We start from the raw sequence: 8,857 nt of genomic DNA on the forward strand, positions 1-8,857 counted from the left end.
CCAATGACAAAAATCACCTGATTATCTCAATAGAAGCAGAAATGGCCTTTGATAAAATTCAACACCCTTTCATGCCGAAAACTCTAAAAAGCAATGTATTGATGAAACATATCTCAAAATAATAACAGCTTTTTATGACAAACCCATAGCCAATATCATACTGAATGTGGAAAAGCTGGAAGCATTCCCTTTGAAAACTGGTACAACACAAGGATGCCCTCCCTCACCACCCTTATTCAACATAGTATTGGAAGTTCTAGCCAGAGCAATCAGGTAGGAGAAAGAAATAAATGGTATTCAAATAGGAAGAGAAGAGAGGAAGACAAATTGTCTCTGTTTGCAGATGACAAGATTGTATATTTAGAAAACCCCATTGTCTCAATCCAAAAACTCTATCTAATAAACAACTTCAACAAAGTCTCAGTATACAAAATCAATGTGAAAAATTACAAGCATTCCTATACACTAATAATAGACAAGCAGAGAGCCAAATCATAAGTGAATTCTCATTCACACTTTTTTTAAGTTAGTAACTAAGGGTCTAATTTATATGAACCCCGATTCCTTTTAGTTAAGAGCACTAAAAGTACATTCTACATATTATATTATTGAAGACTGAAAAGTCAAGAAATTAAGGTGCTTAATTACTTTCAATAATGTTTTCTCTGTTGGGCAGCTTCTATATTCCCGTGTACGTTTCTCTCTGATATATTCTCAATGTCTATGACATCATTTTATCCTCTCAAAATTATGTATGTTTGGCAAGGCAAAATTATAAAATTTTAAGACCTGTATTTAAAAAGACAGATGCCTATCAAATCTAGTCTCCCCTAAGTTTTTAAACAAGTATCAAATGAGTCAAATATGTGCAAAATAATCTAGTTATTTTCTCTTCAAATCAGGAGAAAAGAAGCTGAAACAAATAAATTCTTTTTCCTCTCAATTGACTGAAAGAAACTTCATTAAGTCAGGGAGAGTCCTCTGTAACATGTGATACACAAATGACAGACCCATGTTTCTGGTAATGGAATGAGAAAACTGTATAATTTGATTAATTATGCACATTCTTGTGACTTTATGCTGAGGTAGGATTATATAAGTTACTGTAATTTAAAATTTGTTACATACAAGTAAAATTATATAAAGAATTTTGTAGAAAAATAACTACAATTACATCAAAAATGCTATCCGAATAAGTATCAAAATTCTACATTTTATTTGCTATTGTAGAAGAGAGTGGTTTTGAAACAACATATAAGTTGAAAGTATCCTTTAAAATAAATCTATTAGTGCTATTTAAATTAAAGTTAAAATAACTGAAGCCTTAGCATACTTCATTTCTTCATATTTTCACTGTAAATACATGTTACAATAAATGTAAACTAAGTTTTTACAAGTAGAATTTCAACATATTGAGTAGAATATGTATCTTTATATATTATCAACCACAATTTTAGTTCTATAAATATTAAATATATGCCTAAAAGATTATGAAAGCAGGGAAACCAGAATTTCTACTAGAAAAAAAAATCATACTGGGTACGTTAAGAAAATATTCCTGTGGTCATTTCAGAGGAAAAAAAGAAATGTTTTGAATTCCTGATAGTTTTACTTCAGTTTAGTGTGATTTTATTTTGAATTATGTGGTTGTGGATTGATGTACCTTTCCAACGACAAGAGCTATTTACAATTTTCTGGGGACTTCACTCTTTCCTTCTAGTTTCTGAATTTACTCTACCTCCACCCAATGCCATCATGCCTTGTGTCTTACTCTTTCTGTAAAGAAGTCTTTATTTACTTTCTTCATCTGAGAAATTTGTATCTAAACTTAAACACTCAATTCAAGTAGTGAAGTCATCCTTTATTATCTGTGTCATAGTCTTATAACACACATTTTTACAGTAAACATTAGCAATTTAAAATATAATTTATACTCTAATTATTTATTTTAGATCTGTATTCCACAGAAGATTGTGAACTTGGTGGGTCAAAGATAAAATTTTATTTCTATCGACTATTATAAGTGACTAGTACATAGTGACAAGCAAATATGTGCTGAAAGAATGAATACATGAATATATGAATAAGCTAATTAATAACTGAATGCATGAAACTTGAAAAGATGAAAGCATGAATAAGCAAATAGATATAGATATTGAGTTTATTCATTTGGGCTGTATTAGTTTGACATTTTCTATTATTACTTCTTATTTAAAAAGTTAGATGAAGATGAAGGAATCCTAGGATTAAAGGTTTCTTCAACATTTTTTGATTCCATTGGGGTTGTGTTTGTAGTACCCATATGTTCCTTTCAAACCACAAAACATAAAATGAATAAAAATAATTTTAAAATTCTCTAACGTTTTATCAATGGAAACTTTCAACACGTTTATATGCATGCTTTGATTTGTGTGTGTGTGTGTGTGTGTGTGTGTGTGTGTGTATACACACATATGCTATGATATTAAGTGGACAGAAAATATATAGAAAAATAACAAAAGAAATAAGATCAATCACATAATTTCATAAGGGTTATGATTTTGGCTATATATAGTGTTATAAAAAAAGAAAAGTGAATATATCTTATTAACACTGTTTTCTTGCAAACATCATTTTGGAGAAGAAATATGTAAAATTAATATATGACCACTCTAAAAGGCAAATGATGAATGCATTATTAGAAGTGATATAATGTATTTTTTAATGAAAATAAAAATATATAGGGCAGTGCTTGTCTATTAATTTCTCCTCAGCCTAAATCTACTCACGTACAAACCTGGCTTGTTGATTGAGTTGTTTCATTAACGATATGAAATGAGACACATGAAACACTTGGGAAAACAGCAAGATTTAGAAGCAAAGAGTAAATTCAAAGAGATGATTTGAAGGTTATGTGGTAAAAGTTCGGTTTCTCCAGCTAATTAGGGCTGTTGGGACTCTTATAATATTTAGTTTCTAGGTCAAATTAAGTTTAGCGGCTTATTCTGTAGCCAAGTGAAAAATAAAGTTAATAAATATTTTACAATACAATTATTTTTAGTTGGTAATATGTCATCATTTAGTATTTCCTTTATGCTCTCTTATTTTCTTTTTTCATCAAAAAGAATAGCAGATGGATAAAAAATTAAAGTAATTTGCACTACTAATTTTTCATATTTTGAATTTCTATTTTAAGAAGTTTACTTAATAAATGTTAACGTGATATATCACTTAAATTGTTGGCTATATTTTTATTATTAGAATCTAATTAAATTGATTGCCATTAACTCATTGCCATTCAAAATTTTTTATTAAAGATATATACATTGCAAGACAACTAAACCCAAACTTGCTTTACCTAATAATTTTATATCCAGAGTTAACACTCCAGCAGAATAACATTATTGGTTATGATCAATGAAAAGTATTTTTATTCTATCACATGTGTCTTATTATTGGGAGTTCTACACTTCCAATTTTTCATTCTATTTCTTTTGTTCTTTAACAGTTTTATTGTGACAGGGGGAAAAAAAGGTGTTCAGAAAAAAGTATAAAACATAAATGTACAAGTGAACAAATTATCTTAAATCAAATACCCAAGTAACAACCTTCTGTCTGAAGATACTGAAGTTTGCCAGAAATCCCAATTCTGCCAAATTTGACAAATATCAATTGAAAAACGTCAATCACCTATTGGACAGGGATAAATACAGAATATCTTTTTGGTAATCACTTTCTGTAACCACCTAAATTATGCAACTTTATACAAGGTAAGTTTGGTTTTGCCAATTTGATACTTTAAAAAGTGGAAACTTACAGTACATTTTAAGTGCCTGTTCTGCTCCTTTTCCTCAACATTGTATTTTTAAAAGACATTTTGTGGCCAATACACTTCTGACAAGAAAAAAAAAAAACTGCTTTATCACTTGTCACTAGAAAAATTCAAATCAAAACCACAATGAGATACCATTTAATGCCAGTTAGAATAGCAATGATTAAAAAGCACTGCCCTAACTCGTGAGTAGAGGCTAAAAGATGAAATCTCACTAGAAATAGTGATGTCTTTATAAGTGATACATACAACTTTAAAAAGTCATATGTATGCAAAAATGTCCTCAACATCATTAGTTTTAGGGAAATGCAAAGTAAAATCATTTTAACATTACATAAAAATGAAGTAGCTAGAATAAAGACTGATAATATCAAATCTAGATTGATTGTGAAGAACCTCTCAATTCTGCTGATAGGGCTTTAAAATGATAAAAAATCACTTTTGTATATCCTTTGGCAGTGTGTTGGAGATTAAACATACAATGACCTTAAGACCTAGAAATTTCCCTCTTAGGATAATTTTTTAATGTACTTTTATAGAAAAACATATAGAAAATGGATCAAATATTTTTTATTGTTTGAGGATAGGGAGTTGTAATTAACTAAAAAAAATCAAAAAAGACCTTTTTGAGATGATGAATATATCTCCTATGTTGATTGGTTTTGTAAGAGTTACACTAGTATATACTTGAAAAACTTAGTCAACCCTACGAGATTTTTTTTTTTCATTTCTTTTTTGTGGAGTTGGCACGTTAAACTTCTATTTAAGATGATTTAAAAACAAGTTTCTTGGAAAATATTTGTGCACTTGAGTATTGCAAAATTCAGTATCGATCTGGCATTGCCATCACATTTTGCCTCATAATGTGACATTTGAGTGAATCTATTTTAATCTAAATATCAGGGAAGTTTTATTAATTCATTTATTTTGGTATAGCTAATCTGCATATTTAGTCTAGGTGGACTTATAGGTAAACAAAATCTAATGTATGACATTTGCCATACTCCATGTTAAAGATAAATTTGGGAAAGAAAATAATATAGTCAGGAACAATAACCACATCACAGTGGAAAGTTACTCAGAGATATGAAACTATAGCACTACTTTTAATTTTTTTTGTGTTTTTTTTTTAATTTATTTATTTTACTTTGAGTGCATACTATATCTGGCATTTCTCCCCATGGTATCCCTCTCCACCCTCCCCTCCCTCCGCACCTCCCATTGTCTCTCCCCTACCCCCACCCCGCAACTGTCCCCTGTGTGTGATGCTCCTCTCCCTGAGTCCACATGTTCTCGTTGTTCAACACCCACCTATGAGTGAGAACATACGGTGCTTGGCTTTCTGTTCTTGGGTCAGTTTGCTGAGAATGATGGTTTCCAGATTCATCCAAGTCCCTACAAAGGACAATAACTCATCGTTTTTTATGGCTGCATAGTATTCCATGGTATATATGTACCATATCTTCTTTTTCCAGTCTATCATTGATGGGCATTTGGGTTGGTTCCAGGTCTTTGCTATTGTACACAGGGCTGCAATAAATATACATGTGCATGTGTCTTTATAGTAGAATGATTTATAGTTCTTTGGGTATATACCCAATAGTGGAATTGCTGGGTCAAATGGAATTTCTATTTCTAGATCCTTGAGAAATTGACACACTGTTTAACACAATGGTTGAACTAATTTACACTCCCACCAACTGTGTAAGAGTGTTCCTATTTCTCCACGTCCTCTCCAGCAACTGTTGTCTCCCAATTTTTTTTTTCTTTTTTTTTTTTTTTTTTTTTTTTTTTTTTTTTTTTTGAGATGGAGTTTCACTCTTGTTACCCAGGCTGGAGTGCAATGGCGTGATCTCGGCTCACTGCAACCTCCGTCTCCTGGGTTCAAGCAATTCCCCGGCCTCAGCCTCCCAAGTAGCTGGGATTACAGGTGTGTGCCACCATGCCCAGCTAATTTTTGTATTTTTAGTAGAGACAGGGTTTCACCATGTTGACCAGGATGGTCTCGGCCTCTTGACCTCTTGATCCACCTACCTCAGCCTCCCAAAGTGCTGGGATTATAGGTGTGAGCCACCGCACCTGGCCTGTCTCCCAATTTTTTAATGATCACCATTCTAACTGGTGTGAGATGATATCTCAGTGTGATTTTGATTTGCATTTCTCTAATGACCAGTGATAATGAGCATTTTTTCATATGTTTGTCGGCTTCATATATGTCCTCTTTTGAAAAGTATCTGTTCATATCCTTTGCCCACTTTCGAATGGGGTTGATTGTTTTTTTTTCTTGTAAATCTATTTTAGTTCTTTGTCGATTCTGGATATTAGCCCTTTGTCAGATGGGTAGATTGCAAAAATTTTTTCCCATTCTGTTTGTTGCCCATTCACTCTAATGATGGTTTCTGTTGCTGTACAGAAGCTCTGGAGTTTGATTAGATCCCATGTCTATCCTGGCTTTTATCAGTTTTAATTTTTTAAAGAACCTCCATACTGTCTTCCATAATGTCCACGCCCGTTTACATCCCACCAGCAGTGCAAACGGTTTCCTTTTCTCCACATTCTTGCCAATACTCATCACTTGTCTTTGTGATAATAGCCATTGTAACCAGAATGGGGTGATATTGTGATTTTGATTTGCATTTCTGTGATCTTTAGCAATGTTGGGTACATGTTCATATACTTGGTCATTTTTATGTCTTTAAAAAAATAAAAAAGAGTCTATTTGGGTCTTTTGCTCATTTTTTAATTGAGTAATTTGTTTTTTCACTTTGAATTCTGTGAGGTTTTAAAATGCATTTTGGATATGAACCTTTTATCAGATATGCAGCTTGCAAGTGTTTTCTCCAAAACAGTGAGCTGCCTTTTTATTGTCACAGGATTTTTAGGGTGTCACTTTGCCAACCTAAGTTTTGCTCTGGCCTGCTGGGTTCATTTTGTCCACTCGGCCTGGAAGGCTGCACACAGTTGACATTACCGACCTGGATCCCACGTTGTCCAAGCACAAGCAAGGCATGAAGCAGCAGATGGTGTGTTAAGAAACATGGGATCTGACCACTGTGCAAAGACAGGTAAGCCAGCTGCAGCAGGGCAGACAGTTCCAGGTGCCTGCATGGGTTCTAGCTCCTTGCAAGGCAATGGCTGAACCAAGTTTACTGCAAGCAGCTTCCAGGGTCAACACTGAGGAACACAGTGGCACCTGGAAGCTTGAAGACCCAGGAACCACAGAGCCCCAAAAAGGGTGTTACAGTTCTATCTGGGAGAACTCCTAGGTCTGGGTTCACTGGAGGACCACAGCTCTTCTCTCCTTCTCTCTTCTCTTATTCTTGTCTCCTGCAATGTGGCAAGCAAGAGGCATGTTTCGGCCCTGTTTGTGTTATAACTCTTTCAGCACCCCCATTTGGCAGGTCCCAAGTTCTTGTCCTGCATCTACGAAGCTGAGCTATGTTGACAAGCAGAGGGTGGGCAAGGCAAAGAATAGCTTAACTGAGTGATAGAACAGCTCAGAGGAGACTCATATAGTGCAGCTTCTCTAATCAGAGAGAGTGTCCTGTTGTATCCTCAGCTGTTAGCAGAGTAGACCATTATGGTGTCTAGCTCCTCTCTGCAACTGACAAGTCATTGTTGTCTTGAGTCTGGCTGAGTCCAGGGCCTTTATGGCCCTCAGAGGGAGAAAGTACATGCTGATACGTACCTGGGCAGCCATGGGTGGGATGGGAGAAAGCACTATAAATTTTCACACCAGTTTGTAGTATTGGCAGCCCTGCCCTTGGGCTTCAGGCCCTCCCCAAATTGAAGTTGAGACTTCATTGGGGACCTGCCTCCTCCTGGCCAGGAGCCTGTCTGGCTTCTGCTGCCATTTATGGTGTCTAAGATGTTTGTGCAAAGGGGCACCTGCAGGCCTGAGCTGAACTCCCTTCAGCCATCCCTACCCATCAGCCTCCCTACTGTATGTGGTACCCAAAGTCTGGAGGGGATCAAGGTTGCAGGGGGCTGCTATGTCAATGCTGTCCCTAGCATTTGTACCCCAGGTCAGGCTACAACAGCACCTGGGTTTGACCCCAACTTTACTCTGAGACTGTAGCAGGTGCTGGGAATGGGAAGAGGCCAGGAAGCAGGAATAGCCCCCCTAGAGCTCACAGATGGCTGGGTCTGCTGCCATGGCTTTGGTAGCTGCAGCTCCACCTGGGAGAGCAGGGCACCTCTGTCTGCTTCTGGCCCCTGCTGACTCGATGCAGTGCATAGCCATGACTACACCTCTGCCACTGCAGCCACAATCATGGCAGCAGCTGCTCTAGGTGGGCTACCACTATCAAGTATCAGAGAGTTTTCACATATGTTTTCTTCTAGGAGTTTTATATATTCTGGTCTTATGTTTAAGTCATTAATCTATTTTGAGTTGATTTTTGTGAATGGCAGCAGGGTCCATTTTTATTATTTTGTATGTGGGTATAAAAGTTTCTCTTTATTGAAGAAACTATCCTTTCCCCATTTTGTCTGTATGGTGGTTGTCTTTAAAGTTAGTTGATCCTATATGCATGTGTTTATTTCTGTGTGTCTGTATTTATGCCAGTACCTTACTGTTTTGGTTACTATAGTTTTGTAACATGATTTGAAATTAGAATGTGTAATGCCTCCAACTTTGTTTATGCTTTTCAAGATTGTTCTGGCTATTTATGATCTTTTGTGTTTTATATAAATTTTAGCTGGGCATGTATAAAAATAATCAGCACCTTGTAGAGATATCTATGTTCTCACAATAATTGTAGCATTATTAATAGAGGCCAAATTATGGAAACAACCTAAATTTCCACTGATGGATGAAAGGATAAAGAAATTTTATGTGTATACACACATATAAACTCAAACCCACAGATGTATAGTGGAATATTATTCAGCTTCAAAAAAGGAGGTATTGCCATTTGTGACAAAATGGATGAATCTAAAGAACACTATTATACTAAATAAATAAGCCATATACAGAAAGAAAAATATAGTATGATGTATTTAACTTGTATATGGAACCAGAAAAAAATTTGACTACCTTAAAAC

This window comes from Saimiri boliviensis, chromosome 3, assembly GCF_048565385.1.
Source record: "Saimiri boliviensis isolate mSaiBol1 chromosome 3, mSaiBol1.pri, whole genome shotgun sequence".
Taxonomy (NCBI): domain Eukaryota; kingdom Metazoa; phylum Chordata; class Mammalia; order Primates; family Cebidae; genus Saimiri; species Saimiri boliviensis.